Source organism: Mustela nivalis (assembly GCF_964662115.1).
Source record: "Mustela nivalis genome assembly, chromosome: 6".
Taxonomy (NCBI): domain Eukaryota; kingdom Metazoa; phylum Chordata; class Mammalia; order Carnivora; family Mustelidae; genus Mustela; species Mustela nivalis.
The window spans coordinates 19,755,683-19,780,598 of record NC_139025.1 but is presented as its reverse complement, the minus strand read 5'-3'; the positions used below and the strand labels follow the sequence as shown (position 1 = coordinate 19,780,598).

The following is a 24,916-nucleotide window of genomic DNA, read 5'->3' as shown; positions in this document are numbered from 1 at the left end:
TCAGGAACGTCTTCCTAGAGATCACTCAAACCCACTTTTCTCCTAAGACCTTGATTAATAGTCTAACCATCTATAAAAAGTGAAATTAATTGACAAAAGAGAATGTTCCACATTCAGAGCACTCTCTTCAAGAACACATCTGCCCACTCCCACTCCCCCATCCCTGTGAATCCCCACTGTGTTTCTTTTAAAATATTTATTTATTTATTTGAGAGAGGAGAGAAAATGAGAGCTAGCACAAGCAGGTAGAAGAGCAGAGAGAGAGGGAGAACCAGACTTCACTGAGCAGGGAGCCAGAAGCAGGGCTCAATACAAGGACCCTGATACCCTGACCTGAGCTGAAGGTAGAGGCTTAACCCACTGAGCCACCCAGCCCCCACCCCCAACTGTGTTTCTTTTATAGGATTTTATAGATCTTTTTCAAACTCAGAACTAAGAAGATTTGTGGGTATTGAAATCACATCTTGTAAGGTAAGGAAACACATCTTGTGATCCTGTCTAGCTTACCTATCCTTTCCAATATTTTGCACCACCTAGAGAAAAGGGCACATTTCTAACCCTTATGCCCATGTTGATTTTGTGTGTATATTTAAACTAAAGAAACACCTGAGATACCCATAGAGATTTTAGAAGTCTTGTTCCTCAAAGCACTTGACAACTGTATGTCTTCTATTGGGCTCCTGAAGGAGCAGAATCAAAAATACAAAAAATGGGCTGATTATTTGAAATCAGACTGTAATTAGGACTAAATATAGAGGTGAAGGAGACTGGGGAGGCAAGGATATATCCCACTACCAGATCAAAGCAATGACCCCCAGTCAGCCTCAGGGCATTCCCAGTCTTAGAGCACATCTATCATAATGAATAAGGAAAGGGTTAAGGTCTAGGCAGAGTGAGATAGGGGGCCCCTGGCTGGGCTCTGAAATTATTCCTGGCAGGCAGAAGCACTAAGAGTAAACAAGAGGTAGGAAAATAAACCCCACCACCTGGCCCTGGATATTCGGGAGTACTTTTCTTTGGTGGCTACATTGTAATCACAGAAAATGACCAGACCCCAAAGAAGCAAGCCATTACGGGTGTTACCAATTGTCCTTGTGCTCAGACCCAGACAGCTCAAGAATCCCAAAGCCACAAGCTTCCTGGTCAAGTTTTCAAGAAAAGACAAGCCCTAAAAACCCTCAGTGGCAACCCTGTCAGGACCCTTCTCACACCAGAGAGCCCGTTCTGTATCCTTGCTTTATAAAACTCTGTCGCTCTACTCACTCTCTATTTTGTGCACAAGTCATTCTTAGACTCCACAAGACAAGAACCTCGCTCCCCAGTTTCAATAATACTTCTCAAGTTGTTAAGTATTTTCATAGACCTCCACCCCACCAACACACACACACACACACACACACACACACACAAACAGTTCTTTCTAGCCCTGGCAGTTAGGGCAGTGGTCGGCCCTCAGAGGAGTTTAGCAATTCTTTGTATAGAAACTGGCTACACTGAGGCTTCAGATGTTGCTTTTTCTCCATTGTTGTTGTTGTTTTAAATCCCCAGTGATACACATGAATATAATAATAACAGGTTTTGTGTGTTCGTTTTCCTGCTGAGGAGACTGAGACAGAATGGGTAAAGTAACACTTAAAACGGAAATTGCTAAAGTAGACCTCATAAAAGGGCAAACCTTCCTGAGGAAAGTTTAAAAACAAAAAAACTCCCAGTGAATTATTCTGGTATTTCCATTTGAAACAGTCCACTGGCTGACTGGTTTCTGCTTTTCATTTAGCATCCCGGAGGCCCTGATAAACCCTCACGGTGGCTGAGACTGTTTGTGGCTCTTCTCCTTGCTTTGGTAGGAGCCGCGTGCGACTCCCTCCAGGCCACGGAAACACGTCTCTCCAAAACCAGGTCACTGGGATTGCCAGGATCAACTTCTACTGACACGACTCCTAATTCTAGCCATTTCTGTCAAATCTTGTATGAAAGGGGGGGGAAAATAAGATCAGATGATAGAAAACTTCCAACTTCAAAATGCACAATACCTAAAATAGTCAGTGTCACCTTTAAACATTTTGGGGAAATCCAAAAGAAGGAACAAAAGTAGAGGTTGGCAAAAGAATGAAACACCCAGGGGAGAGTTCTTCTTATCAGCTGACGACTGTAAAAAACAACACTAATATTGAGTAAGGATTTTTTTATAGCACTTCTCAGGATAGGGAAGTTATTCCAGTATCTTTCTGTCTTACATCCAATGCCTCTAGCAACTCCCAAAACCAGCTGACCGCCCGCCCAACCAGGCATCTTCCTGTCCTCAATCCGTACACGCTAGTCACTCAGATTGCCCTGAAAATTTACTAACAATGACATTTGAAAAACACGAGGCCTTTTCCATTCAATTAAATAAACACACCATGTTAACCTTCAGTAAAAGAAGTGGCCGTTCATTTTTATAGGTGGCTGTAAACAGACTTTGAGCTTCACAAAGCCAAGATCAATAGAGCGTTGGCAAACAATAATAATCTCATGCACACTCTATCGACAGCTGCTCAGAAAATATAGTTTGATTCTGATGGGCTTGATGAATGGGCCCTGGGCCAGCCTTTTGCCTTCCTCTGAGCAAATGTCAAAATGTCAAGAAAATGCCTCTGTGGAAGTGAATTCCACTGCAGTCTCCTGAGAAACCACATCAGCCAAGTTCTGACATCCGGTGATGCGGGCCGGTGCAAGGGATGCCAAATCTTGAGCGAGAGGGTTGCTGGAGATGGTGATGGTGATGCCATATGGCTGTGGGGGAGTCACAGGGGGATGTCTTCACTACTACGTCTACTGTGATCACTGAGGTGGAAGGAAAGAGAGCAAGGGCAAATACATCACAGATTCAGTCTCCTTCCGGTTATTTCTGCCTCTCCTGCCAGGTAGAGATTAGTTCTAAGAGTGGAAAGCCCTGGTATTTGATGTAGACCACCCCCTGATGCCTGCTCTTGATCTAATCTTCCTCTGTGATTCTACCCTTTTCTCTCTCTCTCTCCTTCTCTGCCCCCCACTCCCATATTCCCTCTTTCCTGCCTCACCTTTCCATTCCTCCTCTACAGAGCATACACAACTAGCCTGGGGAGGATGAAAGAGATCTAGGCTTGGAACAGAGCCCTGGGGTCTAGTGTCAGCTTTGCCTCTAACTTACCGTGGGAATCTAGACAAATTATTTTTCTCTCTTAGACCCTCGATATTCTGATCTGTAAAATGGACTGAGGCGTGATCCACATGGTCTCAACATCTTCCTGTTTTAAAATTAAACTGGAGTGTTACTGAAGAAGACCTGAATTCGTGTCATAGCTCATCGGCTCACTACCTGGTTCACTACTTTTCTCATCTCTGGTTCCCTCATTTGTAAAAATGGACAAGATGATCTCTAGTTCATAGGATTATTAAGGCAATTAAAGGAGGCTATGTCAAAGCATTAAAGCTCTTTACAAAGAACAGCTGATTCATTCTTATAATGAATCTAGAACTGATGGAAAAATCAACGGTGGTGAATTTATCAACATAGCATGTCTAGAGCAGTCTTTGCAAGCCTCTGACCCAGGCACTACAGCTTTTCCAGGAATCCAACCAGTCTCTCCTAAATAAAAATTTTGTCACTTTTATAAAATAAAAGAGCACACAGTAGATTTACTGAATGTTTATCACATACATGCCAGGCACTGAGCTAGCACTCTGTATAACTTAAGCTGTTTGAATGTTTCCAACTGTTCTAAGAATTAATGGTTCTACTTTCCAGAAATCCATCACCGAGGGGTGAAATGAAGTCTCAAAGGGCCAGCAACTTAGACTTGAACTCAAGTCAGTGTAACTTAAATGCCTGAGAGCTTAACCTCCAAGGGGTGCCATCTCCATGATTTATAAAGTCTCATGCAAGACTTCTGATGTTTCAAAAAACATCTTGTATTTTCCCATGAAAGCTATATCCTTATAAATAAACAACAGATAGTCACTTGCTGCCAATCAGTCATTCAGCTCTTGAAGCTTAATTATTCACATGATTATGCTCATCAAGGAAAAAATGGAAAAAGAAAAATCATCTAAAGCCAGGCACTCTGCTTCTGTCAATTGCCTATACTTCTCTCTTTCCAAAAACAAACTATCATCTGAGTAATCCAAAACACTGGGGGTGGAGGGGCTTGTATTTTGCCCATTTGCAGAGAAAGACACTGCTGGAATAATGTAAGCCCTGAATAGAGTGGTGTTACCTCAAATAAAAGCTTCTGCGAATGTGGTAACAATGTAGCAATTAAGATCTTGGCTCAGAAATTAGAGAAACCTGGGTTCGATTTCCAATTTTGCTTTTAATGGTGTTGGGCCTTATCCAAGTTATATAAATTTTTCTGAGGATAAAATAATAGAATATAAGTCAGACAGTTAATATGAGTCTTAAACTATTTACTATATGGGAAGCATTAAGCACGTCTAACACCTAGTAGATGCCGATTTTGTAAATGTTACCTGTTACTGCCTTCACAAATTCTTCTACTTCCTTTTCTTCTTTCTCTAATTCTTATAGCCTATTACTATACAGATTAAGAAGAGTCCTCAAGCTGTATTCACCTATGTATAACCTTTTAGCCATGTCTTTGAGGAATGCATGTTTATTTTAATGAGTACTTATTTTGAGTATAAGTTAATTTGCCTTAATTAGTGCACTTCCATAAACCTATATGATAGTCTCTGCATGTGTGTGCGTGTGCATGTGTGTTTTAAGTAAGTGCATGTTTTAAATATGATCCCAGGGGTGCCTGGGTGGCACAGTGGGTTAAAGCCTCTGCCTTTGGCCCAGGTCACAATCCCAGGGTCCTGATATCAGCCTGGCCTTGGGCTCTCTGCTCAGCAGGGAGCCTACTTCCTCCTCTGTGCCTGCCTCTCGGCCGGCCTGTGATCTCTGTCTGCCATATAAATAAATAAAATCTTAAAAAAATATGATCTCATTGTCTGAAAAGAAATACATATATATATATTAACACCCAGTTAATTCCAGTTGAGTTTCTTATACAATCGCTTTGATTTCAATGAGTTCAGCTTTTGTGTGTGGAGATCTTATGCCAGCTTCAAGAGGAGCCCAGTTGTGACTCAGTCTCAGTGAGCATATTGCAAGTTGATACCAACACCATTTTCATCAGAAGCCACGCGAGGAAGAGTTTGTTCGGATAAAGTTTTCGTTCGCTTCATTCCAGCTTCATCTTTAGGTATGCTGAAAGAAAATATTTCAGAGCCAGCAGAAAGGCAATTTGTTGGTGTCTCCTCTGAATGAATGTTCTATCTCTCTCTAGTATCGGTGTGTCTAAATCATGTTTACCGCACACTAGCCACCTCCCATGAATGCAGTTCATTGTGCGACAGATCTACCAGGAAAGCAGTTGTGCTCAGTCGGCATGACTGTGAGGCAATGAAAACAAGAGACGCTCTGCTAGTCACTAGAGAAGCACCCAGGAAGGAACAGTGAATGGAGCCTTTGAACGCAACCCACACGAAGACCAAAAGCCCATTTAAGATTCACAACCAGTTAACTTAACCGCTCTAAGGCTGGCCCCAGACATTGCTAGTCTTCTAGTCATTTGAAATTTTCCTTTTTGAGGATACAATCTCATTATGAAACTGTTAATTAGTCCCAGGTATCATTACATTAGCAAAGCAATTCTCACAGCTATTCCCAATAGATTGGGATAAGGATAGAGATCAGAAGACAAAGTGAAAAAGAGGTATATAATCAGAGAAGAGCCAGATGTCAAAAAAAGGGAAAATGAAAGACAATTTATATTTCTATGGCAGAAGGCAAATTCCTTGCACACGTTAATCCCATCCATGAGGGCTCCATCCTCATGACCTAATTACCCCTCAAAGGTCCCACCTCCAAATACCATTACCTTGGGGGTTAGGTTTTGACACATGAGTTTTGGGAGGATACAAACATGGAGTCCATAACAAACTTAATAGTCAATCTATAAAGTCATCCTTCTGGCTTTCTTACTCAGATCTGGATAACTTTTTCATTTTTTTCAAGTTTGATCTTTAGAACCAAAATCGATTCTGAGACTTCATTAATCTGTTCCTACCATTGGCCAGCTCCTTATTTGGTCTATAGCACTGATATGAGAGAAATCTCCCTCCATCCCCTTTAAATTAGTTCTAGTGTTATAACTGGTAAAGGAAGATTCTTGAAGAACGCGGATGAAATGAAACCAATCAAGGGAGTGAGCATCAAAATGCCATTTACTCATGAACTCGAGAGCAGAAGATGGGATGGCTTTGTGAAAACACCATGAACCCTGTGGCCTTACTACTGTCTTTGTAACTTGGAACTAATCACAGTAAGACTAACATGGAGAGGGATGTGAGGTCTACATGGTAAAATCTAATGAAAAAGCAAGTAGAACCCAAGAAACAATACCAGGGCAGGTCTGCTCTAGAAATTTTACTGAATACAATGACTATTTTCCCACTCATGTAAGCCATCTAAATATACACAGACTGTAAACTATATTCATAGAAAAGACCAAGAGATAACATTTTTTTCTCCTTATTGTTTTAAAAGATTGAGAGAAATTAAAGGTGTGGGGAGACAATTAAGCTTTATATGCTATACTGCACCTGCCTCTCCCTCATAACGTTACAGCACTCTAAGCACAAAACAGCCTCAATGGGTTTGTTAGGCAACTTTAAAACCTAATAATAAAAGCTAGGAGATGTCTCCTAATATTGAGCCATGCCTACATTTTATAGCCAACAGAAATAGAACTAGAACCCAGAGGCTTTTGTTTACTTCAGCTCCTTCTAGCGTAGGAATCACTGGTGCCCCATTTTCCCAGAATCAATTTGGGTCCTGCATACACTGCCAGGGCATTTTGCCATCTGGCATCTACATGATGAAATAAGCATAATTATAAAATAAAACAAATATGAGACATTAGAGCCTAAAGGAAACAGAGAGAGTTTAGTCAAACCTCCTCACTTATAGATGTGAAAACTGAGATCCAAGGACAAATGTTTGCCATAAATTACAGCAGCAGCAAAACTCCAAATGTCTAGACCAGAGCTCTTCCCACTGCAGTATATTAAAATAGTTTAATACAAGAACACCTACATCTGTCTTTACTGGGTAGTAAGCTGGCCTGAGAGGAAGTGAATGCATACTTTCAGCACCCACACTAAAGGTGAAATTACCCAGTTCATGTGACATCTGCGAAGAAAATCATGTGTGCCTCCTTTCCAAAACTGGATATAATTTATTATTTTCTTAAAGACCTGAAAAGAAAATCACTGCATACTGACGTTCAGAAAAAGCCTGAAGGCTACCAGAATCTAAATGTGTGGGACTGCAATGATTGTTGAGTTTTTATTTTCTTTCACACAGATTTTTAAAAAAAAAAAAATCTTAGCACACAGTAGGTGCTTAATTAATACTTATTCAATAAATTAGTATCTCTTTTCTCTCCCATGGAGGTTCAATAGTCTCTTTTTGGGGCTGTTAGTTCTATACCTATCCCTTATTTAAATGTAAATCCTTCTATTTTGCCTGGAGCAAGGCAATGAGATGTCTGTTCTTTCATTACTGAGCATAAAGTAGAAGATAAGTTCCTGGTGAACACCTTGAGCTTTTTATGTCGAGAAAAACCCATGACAATTTGAGTCTACATTTTGTATCATCTTTCACCATTGTGTGTGTGTGTGTGTGTGTGTGTGTGTGTGTGTCTTCTTGCTTTTTGGTCTTATAAAATTAGACACTTAATGGGAAGGTCTGTAGAGATCATCCAGTCAAATCTCAACTTCAGTGCAGGGATTCCCTTTAACCTTCATGATATGAGGGGTTACTCGGCCTTTCCCGTGTATTTGATAGGTACTTCCTATAGTGGTTTAGAGAATGGATCCAAGAGCCAGACATTCTGGGCTCTAATCCCACCTCTGCCATTTCTAAATTTTGTGTTCTTGAAAATTCACGGAATCTCTGTGCCTCAGTTTCCTCAACTGTAAAACAGGAATGATGGTAATTGTGTCTGCTTCACCTGGATGTTATAAGGCTTAAATATACAGATCCCTTACAACAGTAACCAGAATACCCTAGGAGCTATTTTTATTCTCCATTATTACTCCAAGGGCACCTCTTCCTCTTCTTCCTCCCTCCGATGACAGAATGCTCACTACCTCCTGTTTATTCTAACAAGTAGGACACCCTCAAATGGAAAATTATCCCTGTTATGGAGCCCATATAGATGCCACAACTTCTAGCCATTGGTCCTTGTTCCGTGTCCTAGAGTTAGGGTGATTAATGAGAATCTCTTTTCTACCTAACAGTCATTCAAACAGTTGATAACAGCTGTCATATCCCTCCTTAGACTTCTCTTATATAGGCAGAATATTTCAAGTTTCTTCAGCTCCTTATCTCAAGGCTGCCACCATTCTCATCATTCTTTCCTGTGAATAATAATAGCTCCTAGTTACAAGCCAGGCACGGTGCTGAATGAACCCTTTACTTGCATTATGTAATGTAACCCTTAGCTCAAACCAGAGAGAGGACTTGCATACACATTTATCAGTGAGGGAACTGACTTGTTCACAGACTCATAGAGACAGAGCCTGGATTTGATAGCCTGTGTATGGCGCCACATGGATTGGGCCAAGTTTGTCAATGTTCTCTTAAGATGTGGCAGCAGGGAGCACACAGAACTTGCACATATGCAACTTAAAATTAAAAAAAAAAAAATCTAGGATTTGTCATTTTTTTTTAAGTACATAAACATCTATTTAAATGAGGTGTCTTCTACCCAGAACTAGATAATGATTTTTTTGTTTGATTAATCTAGGGGCAGGGTTTTATATAGCCCTATTACAATTGATTTTTATATAGCTCTTTTACAATTTATTTTAGTATCATTTTTTCCTTCCTGTTGAAATTCTTTGGAATCTTAAGTCTGTCCTCTAGCATTTGAGCTATTGCACAGCTCTTTACTTTGACCACATATCTTCGAGCAATTGTAAATACAGAGGTACAAAGACCCAAGACAAACACCTAGAGACCTTCTTCCAAGATATTAATACAGATTTCTAAATATCTGGCACTGTGCAATACTTCATTTATTTAATCCTCACAAATTAACCTTGTCTATTCTTAATCCACTTTATAGATATAACACTATAACCCGGGAGGCAAATAATCTACACACAAAGTAGATTTGAATTTTAAATCTACGTCCACTTGACTTCAAAGCCCAGTTTTGCACAATGCTGCCCCATCCCACATTATATACAGATAGAGAAATAAGCTCCCTGCCACACCCACTCGGCTGGTGGCAATCTGTGAAACTGTGTTACGTTTCTAGTTTCTTTGTGTCCACGGTTAGCACATATGGACCTGGATTTCCACGTGCCCGGAAGGCAGTGTGAGACCGGCTAGAGATGAGTCTCGAGTAACGGATCTCACTGTGACAGATCTCACTCATCTCACTTGCCTGGGTGCCTCAGTTAGTTATCATGTACTCTTACCTTACCCTCTTACTTTAGACTCTCGGCATTGACAGTGACTTTGCAGGTCAGCGTTAAGCACACTTAGCCAGATGGCTACTGGCCCCATGGCCCTTTTGTGATGACTATTGACCTATTATGTTAAGTACGCAGGCTTGTCATGACTGTTTTCAGGAGACCAGGTTTGTGTTCCCTTATTTTCTATGCTCAAGGGCAGGTGCTGGTGCAGGCACTTTTCTACTACCTAAATCATTTGGAAGTAAATCTTCATTGATGTGACTTTTTACCAGACTAATGTCCCCATCAGTTTCAGCTCTATTCTCTTGTCTAAGAAGACACTTCCTTCAATGAGTGTGGATGGTTATTTATTGCCCATGGTTTTAACCCCCTAAATTACCTAACTCCTCACTAAAATGAAACCACCTCTGACACCTCTGACAGTTGTTTAACAGCTGCCTCACACAATGAGCCAATTTGTCAGGTCAAATGGTTTCTGCTGTTGCATATCTAACCTGAAATTACCAAGAACGCTTAAAGAATGCAAAAGGTCATCACAACCCTGTAATGAGGTGAGAATAGTAAGGTGAGCGCCCCTGCACTGCCAGATAGTCCACGCACCCCAAAGAAGCGCCTTTCCTTCATGCCTCATGCATACGTCAAAGATGCACAAGTGGAAAGCAAATGAAGATTTTTAGGCTTTTTAAAAAATCTTGCTTTAATTCACGAGCTGCCTTTTTTCTTTCTTTAGTGAAATAGTTAGAAACTTGTTTTCTCTCTTCCCCTCTCTCCCTTCCTCCTTCCTTCCTTCTTTCCTTTCCCCCCTCCCTTCCTTTTGAATTTATTCTCTATGGCTCTGATGGATCCCCTCAACCTACTTCTGTTAATGAAGTCTCTGCTCATCCAGCAGCTAGAAATAGCAAAAAAACCGGGCTTCCAATCAAAAGCCCCATCTGACATAGCTCAGAGAACCGAAAGTGTGCATTTTCAAGTGTGGAGATTCATTTTTTTAGTCCCCACTGCATAAACAGGGATATGCTAATGGAAAATAAAATACTATACTTCTTTATGTTTTGAGTTATCTTTTTTTTTTTTTAACCTTCCATCAGTTTATCACGGGCTTCATTAGCAAAAAATTAAAAGCACAAGGGGCAATTAATGAAGGCAGCATTACCTTCTCAGTGTCCAGCCCCAGGACACGACCCTTGGGAGGAGCCCCTCACTAGATTGGCTGCACTAGAAAAAAGAGACGAAGTAACAGCGGCAATTCAGAAGGGAGCTAGAGCGGTAGAAACAAGCAACAGAAGCAGCAATGGTGTTTTGAGTCAGGTACTAAATACGCTAGCATGTTGATGGGGCTTTCTACCTCTGCTACAATCAGGTTAAAACAAGAGGTCAATAGAGAAAAGAAAACAACTATCTTAAGAATACATTGAAGCAAATAAAATAAAGACATTTGTGTCTTTATTGTGTCTTTAATGTGACCGATTTAATGTCCAGATCTATAATACCAATAGTAATAGCAATAGTAATAATTATAGTAATAGTAATTGATAATAATTATTAGTAGTAATGGTTAAAATAACTACTGATAATTGAGTCTTCTGATGTGCTAAGACTAGACTAAGGACTTTTCTTGCATACTGTACTTATTCTTTGGCTTATGAAGTAGGTAGTAATCATCTCCATCATACGCAGAGGGAAACCCAGATATAGAGATGCTAAGAAACTCATCCTGGAGGTGCAGTTAGTAAGCGGTGCTCTAAAATAGACTCTCATCCAAGGCCATGTTTATTAGTTCCACTCTATTCTGTCTCCCACTGTACACTGAGCTGGAGATATCAAGGAAATACACTGAGACATGCAGAGTTACCTTCACAATTTTCGTTTTCCTCTAAAAAAAGAAAAAAAAACTCAAAAAAGCGATTAAGCATACTTTGTATGATCAACTTCTAACTGGGTACTGTCGCACAAGTGCCGACTGAAGACTGTCTTGTAATGTCATCCCTTGGGTTTATGTCTGCAGGCACACTGACCATAACAACTACTACCTTGGGGCGCCTGGGTGGCTCAGTGGGTTAAAGCCTCTGACATCGGCTCAGGTAATGATCCCAGGGTCCTGGGATCTGGCCCCGCATTGGGCTCTCTGCTCAACAGGGAGCCTGCTTCCTCCTCTCTCTCTCTCTTCTGCCTACTTGTAATCTCTCTCTGTCAAATAAATAAATAGAATCTTAAAAAATAAAAAAAAGAACTACTACCTTAACTGATGAAACCTAAATGAGAGAGAGGTGAGTTGAATATAGACATATATTGGATGTGTCTGTGGAAAGAAACAATCAAATGGGATTCTAAACTAGAGAGAAAGTTTTGCAAGTGTTCCAAGGCAAACAGTAAGGGGACCTAAGTGTCACAAGAACAAACTCCAAAGAACCTACACCATAGTCAACATGTATTCACATGGCAAGCAGAGATTTATTCTCAGGAAAATGTCTTCTGCCACATTAAATGAGTGCTCTTAATTTGAATTGTATTATTTGCTTCTCATTTGTAAATTTGCAATGACTTTCTGGTCATATGAGAACTATGAGCCTATAACATTTGCACTTGGTTCTTTTTGTTTGTGCATTTTTAGTAAACATTATAATAGATACCCTAAGTCAATTATAAGGATGTATTGTATGAGAATATTTATTCTTAAAAAGAGACTTTTTACATTTGTCATGTTTGCATGAGACAAACTTCCACATCAACAGACAGGATGGTGAAACGCTTATTAAGCACTTAGATCATCTTTGTTGGCCTGGCAAGAGATAGCTGCCAGGGGGTTTAAGGAAAAGACGGCAAAGGAATTCTGAGAACTCTTGCAACATACACCCTTCTCATATGGTATGTATATCAAAATTGTCTCTAGGATCATCTAAAAATCATCTCAGATTTAATCTTGAGGCTGAAGGTGCAGGCTTTTTATTATCCCAAGCTTCACAGTGATTTTGATATGTTCTCTCCACTACCCAATTAATCCTGTCAAGCTAATGAACTAAGAAATGAAGACATTTCCTAGAACGGTGTTCTTAAACTTTAACATGCACATGAATGACCATATCTGTTAGGCATAGATTCTGATATGTCTGGGGTTAGTCCTCTGGTTCTGCATTTCAAACATGCTCCCAGATGGTCCTGGTCCACATTTTAGAAGATGGGATGGTGGTCACATCAAAGCAGATGGAAACTGGACAAGCTAATTAAAACATTAGCCCAAAGTCGTATATCTTGAGTATTGATGATGGTCACATGAATATATACATGTGACAACATGTCACAGGATGAAATATACAAGTGTATAAACACATACACATATACATACACACAGCCTAGTGCACACATGAGTGCATTAAGAAAATAATTTCTAAGTCTTTCCTTGCTACAGATTTGCCTTAGTTTCTGTACTGGGGGAGAAAGAAAAGTTGAACTTTCACATACAGGTTTAGAATTTAAACGGTGTAAAATATATTGCAAATTTGGGGCTACAAGACCCAATATCTAAAGAAATCAGGGAAGATAAATGTAAGGAAACCAGAAAAAAGAGCATATCCTTTGACCTGAGTCAAACTTTAAGAATAAACAATAAAGATGTTTCCTAAAGAAAAATTTTGAGGTGAACATCACTGGAGCCCAGATGGCAAAATGCTATAATGATTAAATCATCAAGCTGTAGGCAGCTGACCTGCTCTACCCTCTACTACACTGTCTAACATATGGTCCTATTCTACATTTCTTACTCAAACATCAATCCTCTAACCTCCAAGGACAGCATGGACTAATGCTCCCCATTGCCCACAGCATCATGGATATAAAATCTGAAATACAGCACAGGCTGTTTCAAATATGTTATTTTTTCCCTGAAATAAACTTTCAGTATGTTCCACATGTGTCAATATTTCCATCTTCAAGGGCGGACACAGCAAACTTTTTCTGTAAAAGACCAATCAGTAATATCTTAGGCATAAGATGTCTTTGGCAACTACTTAACCATTATAGAACAAAATAGGCCATAGATAACATGTAAACAAATGCACATGACTGTATTCCAAAACAACTTTATTTACAGAATAGTGGTCAATCCCTGCTGAAGGGTGTCTCACACACCCTCCTTGAAGAGGCACAAAAATTCTTCATTAGACCATGCATTCAGTTTTCAGTTTAGAAAATCTGAATGACATCCTTAAAAGCATAGACTGTGGTTGAGACAGAAATGGAACAGGCATTCTAGCAGAAGAGGTAAAATAATATCATCTTGAGAACAATGTCATTTCATCTTCACATGCCTCCTCAAATATTTTGGGATTTTTGCAAAGATGGAGGAAGTGAGCAGTGACAGTCACAGTAGGCGCTCTCAGGAAATAACAGTGCCTCTACTTGAGAGCCACACAGCTGCTGGGTCAGCCTCTACAACTCATGACTGAGCTTAGGTGAATCCTAGTTGAGAACACCCAAGTTTTGGTGTCATCATCCTCTTAAATCCCAAAAGGCCCATGGACATTATCCTTGTAATTCACTGACATAACTCTACTGGTGGGGCATCAGAGGAACAGCCAAGTTCTGGTGTGATTGTCCTCTTAAATCCAAAAAGGCCCATGTAGTATCCTTATAAATCACTGACATAACTCTACTGGTGGGATATCAGAGGAGGGAAAGTTGTGAGTAGACTTTTTTTCAATGCAACTGGACCAGGATCTGCTTTACCTGCTAGAGAGACACACACCTGTACCTTGGGGAAGGAGAAGTAGGGTGTAACATAGCCAGCAAACTTCAACAGTAGTGTATAGCCTGGCCTTGGATCTTGTTGCAGGGGTCTCTGGGTTCAGCTGCCTTGGAGTTTCACTGTGGAACTCTTACCATGTTAATTTATTTATAGCCACCAACACAGGTGTCAGACAATAAAGAACCTGAAACTGTACAACAGCAGCAATTGTGGCTGGGAGAAAAGTCATGTCTTCCCAGACCTGATAACAAGTACAACCAAATAATTCAGATGGGAGGGAGGAGGAATGCTTCTAAGAGATATGATTTCCTTATGCACCCTTCAACTGCTGAGTTCCATATCTATCATCCAAAGAGAAAAATTACCTCCTAGATTTCTGGGTAAGTAATTTCCAAGTAATTTCTAAAAAGGTGCTAAGATTTTATTGTGAGGACCACACTGGAAAAGAAACCAAAGAAAGAAGATGGGAAGAACCATCACGGAAGTGATGGTTAAACCAACCTAAGAGCAATGACGTGCACTTTAATTATTACTTTGCCAAATTCAAGGAATTGGAGCTAAGTCAAGGGTCCACTGATACATTATGAGAAAGTCAAAGACAGTCAAATCAATCTGGTGACTCACAAAGTGTCTAGACCTTTTTAAAATCTCCCAGCCCTGGATTTTCAGGGCCTTACTACCACTTAAGTTAAAGACACACCTTCATCTAGAGGTCGTTTGGTTTGGATAGTCAGCTTGCTATGCATACTATCTGCATTTACCTCTTCTTACTTTAACCAGTGGTGATGTCCATGAAGGAAATTTGATCCTAGCTTTTCTGTTCACTTTCACTCTCAAAAATCACATTTTTCCTTAGATGTCAGAACCTTCTTCTGGTTGACACACACAGCTTCTCTGATCATAGCACTCTTTACCACGAAGCACAGGCATGGCTTCAACTCCTTCACAGCTTGGCAAAAGGTCCCTATCATAAGTATTTGTGAGTGAAACCTGCTTATTTTCCAGAATCTTGTGTCACCCTTTCATGCCCATTTATTTTTTGATGAAGAAATCTAAACCCATATAAACTTGATGACTTTTTTTTTGATGTTTCACTTTCTTTTATTATTTTTTTATTTTTTATAAACATATATTTTTTATCCCCAGGGGTACAGGTCTGTGACTTTTCTAAGGTTAAGTAGCTAGAAAATGTCAGAGCCAGGAGTAAACACTTGGTGTTCTGATCTCTAACCCCCTATTCTTTGCATTTCACTTTTTCCTGCTTCTGGGAAGACCAGGCTCCTCGAGGACTTATATATTAATCACTTCACCACAGAGAAGCTGGGTAGGACTCTACATTAATAATTCTACTCTTTATAGTGGTAGAGATGTGTCTGAGGCACAGAAAAAATTAATCATGTGCTCTTTAATATTAACATGGTACACTGCATATAGCTTTCATACTCATCACAAGGCACTCAGAGGAATCTGTTTATCTGTTGGTCCTAAATAAGTCTGGGGACACATCTTCACATTTGTGCCTATAGACTCTAGCACAGGATTTGAAATACAATGGGGCAGTTCATAAAAATTATTAAATTATGGAATAACTTTATCGATACATGAAAAAAAAAAAAAGAATGAATGGCAGTAGAATAGAGAAGAGCACAAGACTTAGAACCAACTGTCCTTGATTCTAATTCTGATTTCACTGCAGACCACTTGACTGGTTTGGGGCAAATTGCTATAAAAACCAAGATAGCAGTATTGCACAGGGTTGTTTCAAAAGTTCTCTGTTTGCTGTCCTGTCAGGGAGTCATCATGAAGAATTATCAGATGCTTCACCTAAGGACGGTGGCTTCAGCTGGTCAATTTCTGGTGTGGTTACAAACCCAGTAATGCCAGATATTCTAGTTTCTCAAAAGAAACTAGAAAACTAGATTGCAGTATGAAATGGTCCAATTATTAAATATTGGACAACACTGCACAGGCTGTCCTTGGAGTATGAGCCATGTGTTTGCAACACTTGAAGTGTATGTCAGCCATATGATCATTCATAAAGATTATAAGCAGGACACACACACAGTAACTGCTTGGAGAAAAATCATCCTTGCAAAACCTAAAAGGCAAGGCCTCTGGAGTCAGAGGACCATATCATTTACTAGCTGGGTGGCCATGGGTAAGTTCATTTATTATATTTGATGTCATACCCGTATACCCCTATAAAATATTTCTTGGAGTTTCCCAAAAGGTAACATATGAAAGAACGTGTTAAGCCTGCGGTATGCTTTAGAACATAAAACAGGATCACCATGACCTTGAACCTGTGGCTTGAACTCAACAAAGAAGTGGAAAAAATGGGTGAGTATAGTAAATGAATGAATAAATGAATGACAATTTGAATGATTTCATCTTAATGGACAAGGCAACCAGCTTTGGACTCCTATCTGGGATATAAAGGCTATTTAGACTCCATTTTATAAATAACAAGGGTGAAGATCAGAGAACTCAAGGATTTTGCCCAAGGTCATAAAGGGGAACAAAATTTGCCACCTCAAAACAGGCCTTTTTGGCATAGGATTATGTTAAACGGGTTTTATTTATTTATTTATTTATTTATTTAGAGTGAGCAAGAGCGAGAGAGTGGGAGAGGGAGCCTGAGGCAGAAGGAGAGGGAGAAGTAGGCTATCAGCTAAGCAGGGAGCCCCATGTGGGGCCTGATCCCAGAATCCTGGGACCATGACCTGAGATGAAAGCAGACGCTTAACTAACTGAACCACCCAGGCACTCCAAAACTGGTTATTTTTAAAAGAGCATACATCAGAGAAGCTCTGAAAACTGACCAGAAGTTAACTTTTTGTAAGAGACATTTCCAAGGGAAATCTCCATTTATAAGAGTGTCTCCCCTACTTGTACCAGAAGAGAAGGACCAAATCTCTAGCAGCTTTTATCAATGGAGAAGTCAAAGATTTAAGTCTACATAATATCCTTATCTTTATTTATTGTGCTTTTCCTGATCACCTCCCAAAACTAGCTCCCTCTGCTCCCTTTCTCCCATCTTTCTTTTGTCTTTAGCTGGAGATGATATTTAAGATGATGGCCTGGGCCCTTTCTAACCGTTACTCAGCTTTCTCGGCTATTTCTTAGATATACAGGAGGTGTACATATTATTATATTTGTTTTTCTCCTGCAATCTGTCTTTTAGTATAGGCTAGTCTCAGCCAAGAACCCAGAAGGAGAGAGGGAAAATTCTTTTTCCTCTGCTATAGTCATATTACAAGTGGTGGTAGAATCCAAATCAGGAGCCTGTGACTTTACATATTTTCTGGTATTATCCCTCTGAGTATTTTTGCCATTCCTAGAAAAGACAGAGCTTTAAGGTCTCAAGTAGCTAGCTCTGAAGGGGGAAAAAAAAAAGAAAGAAAGAAAGAAAGAAATGAAATGAAAGCCCCCAGACCATTTGGGAAGAGTTTATCAAATAAATTAATCAACTGACTACATTTTAAACAAACACACTAAAGAAGCCCTTACAAATAATATATAAATAAGTAAGTTCTTGATGCAGTTTAGGGAACTGGGGTGCTAGAAAGAACTTAACAAGTTAGTGCTCAAAGGAAAACAGCACTGGGAGCCTGAAGGGTGTAATTAATGAGAAGATAAAATAAATGAAAATATGTGGTTCATTTAGGCTGAGAGAGGGAAAGAGCGAGGACGAGGGAGAAGAGAGAGAGAAACTCAAGTAAGCATTACATTTTATAGCAAAGAGGAAGAGTCATGAAACTTGTATGAGACATTCAATATTGAATGTACTCCTTCTTTAAACTGTTCTGATAGTAACAGCCAAGTATGGAGCCGAGGGAAGCAGAAGAAACCTTAAATAGAAGTTAACAAAATCTAAAGAAAGTGTGAAGACAGCCATTTCGTAGAGTTAAAGTTTATGGCAGAGATAGAAGTAACCTATCCCTCTTCATCCAAAGACAAACCAAAAACGTGGTGGGAGGAGAGCATCTCGTGGGTTCTCTGAGACCCATCTGATGCCAGTCAAAAGCTCCCAAAGCAGCTAAGAAGCTACTGTGCTCAGTCAGTGTAAGGGCCAGGGCTGCTGAACTAACCAACTAACCGTAAAAAGATGAGGAATAGGAAAGTTGGGGGCGTGGGGGTAGTGGGAAGGAGGATTAAGATGAATATGCCCCAGTCCATGGCATTACTGTTGGCATAGGGGTCTCTACATAATTTAGACATTTTATTTTTTAACTTCAATTTTACTCTAAGCAAAAAAAAAAAAAAAAATATATATATATATATATATATATATATATATACACACACACACACATATATATAGTATATATACAAATATATATACTATATACATACAAATATATATATACACACTTATATACAAATACACACACATATATATTTTATATATATATATATATAGTTACATACACACACACACACACACACACACATATATAATCTGCTGCCCTGAGCTCCTGTTGATATGTTAATTGAAAAATGTGTTACCTTCCCTTGGCAAGTATTTACATATTAATTAGCTTTGAGAATGCTGCAAATAGTTTACTTGGCGGAAGGTGTGAACAGTCTATAATACTCCTACTCAAAGAATCAGATGACAAGGACGCACCCATTTAGACATAATCTAATCTAATCATTTGGATGGAAAGTTATGCAGAATTCGCTATCCAGAGGCAGAACATTTCTGGTAACTAATCTAACGGGTAGGAGTGTTTTTTTGCTAAAAAGGCAAAAAAGGTGAATTTAACTTAATGATGTTCCGAGGCATAGACACATGCAGCATCTAAGAAGTTTCTGTTATAAGTGTAGCTAATGGAAAAGACAAGAAGTCCCCTAGGAACAGAAGAGATGATGAGGAAAAGGAGTGGGGGAGGGGCAGACATCAGGAAAGACTTGTAAGAGGAAGAATACCAGCTCCAGGGAAGAAGGAAAGTGAAAAGAAGTTAAAGCTGGGGAGATGGAGGAGGAAATGAGTTACAGTCAGGAGGGGTGGTGTGACAATTAAAATGGGTTTCTAGATCTGTATTTAGAGTGACTTTAATGCAAACATTGTCACCTGCCCCAGCTGAGCTCACTAGTAAAATTTCTCTTTAAAAACATGTAACTGGGCATCTACAAGCCCTTTAGGTTAGGTCCACAGGATGAATACAGGACAATAATCAGAAATATTACACATTACTTCTTTTTTAAAAAATGTTTTCACTATTCTTTAAATTCACAGAAAAATATGTAATAATAATATCCACTAATACCTACTATTGAGAATTCATTATGTGTTTGACACTGTAAGAAGAAAAGACACAAACAAAAGTAAAGGAAATGTGAAAGATAGAAAATCAAATAGTCAAATGTGGGAGGACCAAAAAATAAAAAATATTTAAAAATCTTCTTCTGTGCTTGGATTGAAGAATGTCCCTATAAATTTGCTCCAGATGTCCTGAGAGGAAACAATGGATTGTGGGCAGAAATGACGAAATCCCAGGGAGAGTCATTATCAGCACGGAGACAGCTGTGATATAGCATCCCCGATCGGCTACATTCAAGGCTCAAACTCAGGGGGAACATAGAGGTCCCTTTGTTAAAATAAAGCAATCATTTCCACCTTCATTAAAGAAAATATCATGGCATTATTAATCTACAGCAAAAGTCCCATATGCTGTAGCAATACTGGTGAATCTTGCATTGGGGAGCTATTATCAATAGCAAATACTTATAAATAAAGCATAAATAATGCTTTAATCATATATGGCTTAACCATATTCACTACCTACGTCTACTTTGCTACAGAAAAACCTTGCATTAATTCATCACAATTGCTAAGAACCCCCAATAATAATTCTTTCCTTAACTGCAACTTTAGGACAAAAAAGTAAATAACACAAAATACACAGATATGGACAATTTATTTAGAAATCTTCTAAATGCCCTCCAGGCCTAGTATTTAAAACAGAAAAAAAAAATAGCTGACTGTTATGATCTTGAGTATAATACTGACATAAACTATGGGAACTGATGGCTCAGTGATCTCATCAACCTGGAAAATGTCAGGTAGGGCTCCTTTGGCAAGTACAGTTACAGGGAAATACGATGGACCTAAACGAAGAAATGTAATTTTCAGAACACTCTGAGCTTTCTTCGGTATATTTAACGTATTTACTAAGTAATTAATAAATAAATAAATAAATATGTCTACTTTCCCTGATAGGCAAGGATTGCCCTGGTCATGTTGACGGTGTATTCTCAGCATTTACCAAAACCAAGTAGGTATTCAATAAATACTTGTCGAATGCTGATTGCATAAATGATGAATAATTAACCTCTATAGAATAATGGCTTTCCTGGTCTCCCTGCCTGAACTCCAGATTGAGAACTAAGGTTCTGGACAAGAATCTGAGAGATTAGGAGCATTTAAAAAGAATCATAGGAAGGCAAATATTTCAACATAACATAAGACTTCTGGGAAGGACTCTGAGGCATTGTAAAACAAATGCTGAGGGGCAGGCTGATAACTAAGAGCTGGAAAAGAAAGTTGAGACTGTGGCACACTAAGGAGTTATTCTTCCATCCAGGATCTTAAGAGCTGCATTAAAAAAAAAAAAAAAAAAATTGCTGGTCAAACAAAACACACCTGTGTGTTAAACTTGGCCAAGGAGCACCTGTTTGCAGCTTCTTGGAAGTCCCTGCTTGGTGTTCTTTAGGTCTGAGCAATACCCCACTTACTCCTGTGTCCTTTTCCTTAACCTCAACTCCTATCTAGATCCCCTGAGAATGCTAGGGACAATGTTTTGAGTCTCATATACTGACTAGCCCTATGCACCCTAGAAGAGGAAGCTCTCATGTCTCTGGGCCTGTTCTGCATCATATTGTACACCAATATGCAACAGAAGAATTATGCTGAACTTGTGTTTTTGGATTTTCCTTGACTATTTCTAAATGGCACAGGGCATTAATTAACACTTGTCTGTTGGATAATGACTTTGAGTCTTGGCCTTGTTCCTCTACCCTTGTACATCAGCCACTTAAGAAAGTGGAACCTGCCTAGATTTCCTTCTCTGTACAATAAACAGAGACATTTGCCCACCTGGACATACCCTGTGTACATACAGAATACTGTCTTATTTTCTATCACTCAGGAATTTACAATATGAAATGTCTTTATGAAGTTAATCTAATGTCTCTTAAATCACTCTGATTAATTCTGTAATAGATATCAAGGTATCTTTGAGGTTGTTTGGGGTCATGAACCCCAAGATCTTTTATTCTCAACAATAAACATCATTGATGGTCCTCCCTTTCTCTTTCCCCTCATGGTGAGTTCTAAAGAAACTGAGTCAGGTATCCTCTCCTGAAAGTGATGAGTTACTCACATATAGAGAATTTGAGCATCTTCTGGAATTCTCCTGTGGGATCAGAGACTGGTCTGTAAAGAAATTTTACATCACTACGAGTGAGGGTAAAGAGATGCAACTGACCAGGGTTCTTGCTTTGATCCCTCCTCTACCTCACTCTCACCCTCCCTCTCACTCTCCAAATACATACACAGTTAGTCTTAAAGACAATAAACTTTATAACGAAGCACTGATAGCACATCCCCATTTAAGCTAACAGTCTTACTATGCGCTCTACCCCTGAGTATTCAGTTTTAATTAGGAAGATGGATTTGGGAGTTTATATGTTCTGTTGTGCTATAATTCCTGCCTTTACAGTAATTTTCTCCTGCTTTTCACACTATAATGTGCCATAAATCCTAGTTAGGCTGTTTCACTGGCCTGTTGCTAGTCAGAGTCAATATTTCAGGCCTTTTGTTGCCATGGTAACCTTCTGCCGAACTCCGTTCACGGGAATATGATACAGTCTCCTGGGGAAATTGCTATGAACTTGATCATCACACGGATTCAGGCCCCCTGATGCACCGATTCTGCCCCATCTCTCTCCACTACCCACCAGCTTCTCTCAGCTTCCACTTTGTGTGTCTGTACGTGTGTGTGCGTGCGCGCGTTCACGCTTATGCACGTACATTTGGCAGGAAAGAAACAAGAGAGCACAAAGCAAAGTTCATGGAGGCAGCATTCCTTCTTTCATCCTTCTTGAAAGGGTGAGCTTAAAAAGTCAGTAAACTTAGACAGTTTTAAAGCCTAAACAAACCGGGCGTACATCTCACGGCTTTGTTCTATCTCTACCCTTTGTTCTTATCTCCTATTTTCTTTCTGGTCCTTCGCTCCCATAAGCCCTTCATACCTTTTAAAAATCTCAGTTTGCTTCTTTCAAAATTTAACCATAGTGTGTGCTCCTCGTTTAAGTCCATTGCTCCCTACCTTTCATTAGAGAAACTCAAAGACCTAGTTGTCTTTCATTTCCAGGAATCTCTTTAACCACCTCCTATTCATAAGCTGTCCCTTAGAGTGAAGTCCTGGGGAAAACACACACACCTAGTAACCAGTAGCTTTGGGCAAATTATGTAGCCTTTCTGTGACTTGTTTTCCTAGTCATAGATGTGATATTATCCATTCCAAAGGGTTTTCGTACAGCCGGAATCAATTTAAAACACAACAGTTGAGAAAAAATACTGACAAGCAGATCCTCTGAAACATCTGAGTTACCATGTTGAATAAACCAATGAAGGTTATTCTTCAGCTGCCATCTTTTCAACAAAAAATTTAAGAGCCCAGTAATGCAGTCTCGTTCTCCGAGTTCAGATTTGAATAAAATTGAGGACATAAGAGCAAAGAAAGATCTTTCATTCCATTTTCTACCTGCTCACCCTCTTCTCTAGCCACATCATGTCGGGTCTGCATCTGGTCTCACCTTTGGGGCAGAGCAAGGTCTCTCTAGCACATGGTACCCACATGGTGTTTCACAGACGTTAGACCTGGACGGTTCTCAGAGCTGCCCCTCACCATCCCCCACATTCAGGCTTCAGGGTTTTACCAGAACAGAGACTGGCTGACAAAGCAACAAGTTCTATCTCACGGCTTTAGATTGTCATGTACGGGCAGCAAGACGATCGCCCAAGTAGGAGGCCCTTAGTCATTCTTTCCATGCAAAAATGGAAATGTGGATCATGAGGCGACTTTGCTCCATGGCAAGCCAGGCAGAGCAGCTGCTTTGGGAATAGAGGCAGAAAGAGCAAAACAGTTGAGTGACCAAGAGGGAGTGTTGGGGTGACATGGTTCACAGAAAAAAAGACTCCATGTTCCATGGAGTCGCCTGTTCTCTTTCACTCTTTTTTACTCCTTCCAACCACTGAACTGAGTCATCCTACTGTTCCCAAGCCTGACATGCCACCCCCTCCCCTTTGCCTTGGGAGATGTCCTTTTTACCAAATGGCCATTTCTTTTGTCTTTGGGGGAGGCTTGTCCTCACCCCTGGCCTAGAAGTAAGGAGGCCTGAGCTTGTATCCACTCACACACCCTCCAATCACTGACTGTGGCTCTGGGTAACTCCTTCCACCTTTTCTTTCTCTTTCTCATTCTCTCTTTCTTTTCCTTCCTTCCTTCCTTCAGATTTTATTTATTTATTTATCAGAGAGACAGAGAGAGCGCACAGCAGAGGGAGCAGCAGGCAGAAGGAGAAGCAGGCTTCCTGCTGAGCAGGCAACCCCATGGGAGACTCCATCCCAGGACCCTGGGATCATGACCCGAGCCAAAGCCAGACACTTAACTGACTGAGCCACCCAGTCGCCCCATCCTTCTACCTTTTCTGAGCCTTGGCTCTTCATTTCTAAGCTAGAGGAAAGTGACACAGATATTAGAGCCTCTAATGTTTCTTCTGACTCCAACTATTTATGGGTTTTCCAACTAATACCCATACCACGGAATGGGGACTTGATTTCCCAAATGAATCAAAGCATCTAACCATGATTTGTCTCTTTTTTGATATCGCAGTCCTCCCACGATCCCCAAAGTAGCTGAGGTACCCAAATGAACATTTCCCAACATACACAGCATTTTTCTTTCACACTATGTTAAATATGTATGTAATATGCATGTATGTATGTATGTAATTAAATATGTATGTAATATTTATATTTACAGTTAAATGTGTATGTAATATTTATATTTTTAATGATCGATTATTAAATTTAACTTATTAAATTAATGACCTGGCTGATCTTTTTTTTTTTTCTGAACAGAAAGTTGTAGGAGGTTCTGAATCTGTCTTGTTCATCAGTGCCCAGCACAGTGCCTGATACACAGCGACATTCAATAGAGAACCGTTCTGTGTGTGAGTGAATGAACAGGGAGATGGACAGATGAAAAGGCTACTTAAGCCCATCCTGACAATCCCTTTAATTTGACTTCCAAGTTTTAAACAGTGGCACAGGGCCAATAAATACATCTTTGAAAAGCTCACTGAGGTATCTCTGCCAAATGCTTTCACCTGGCCAATTAAGGAAGGTAGGAGGAATTTTTGTCTGGACCTAGAATATGATTACATTTACATTTAAGACCTAAAATATTATTAACTTTATTTATGCTAAAATTTGTACCATTAAATATAACCCCTCTCAAAGTCAGTACAGGCTAGTAGACAATATGCAATTTTAGGCCCAAATTATGTGATTTTTACAGCTATAAAATAAGTCATTTCTTATCTCTTAGGAGTTGAAAAGATGGCTTTTTCTCATGAATATGCAGG

At 39.7% G+C, this 24,916-nt stretch overlaps 1 protein-coding gene and 1 long non-coding RNA gene across 39 annotated transcripts in view; one reads left to right on the top strand and one right to left on the bottom strand.

Annotated features, from left to right (window-relative positions):
- The window catches only part of NRXN3 (neurexin 3), a 1,557,595-nt gene that overhangs the window by 407,735 nt on the left and 1,124,944 nt on the right, over nt 1-24,916 (bottom strand). The window lies entirely within an intron of this gene.
- Nucleotides 416-3,645, top strand: LOC309868149. The gene is made up of 2 exons (XR_014313531.1): nt 416-471; nt 3,208-3,645. It is a non-coding gene; the product is annotated as an uncharacterized lncRNA (long non-coding RNA).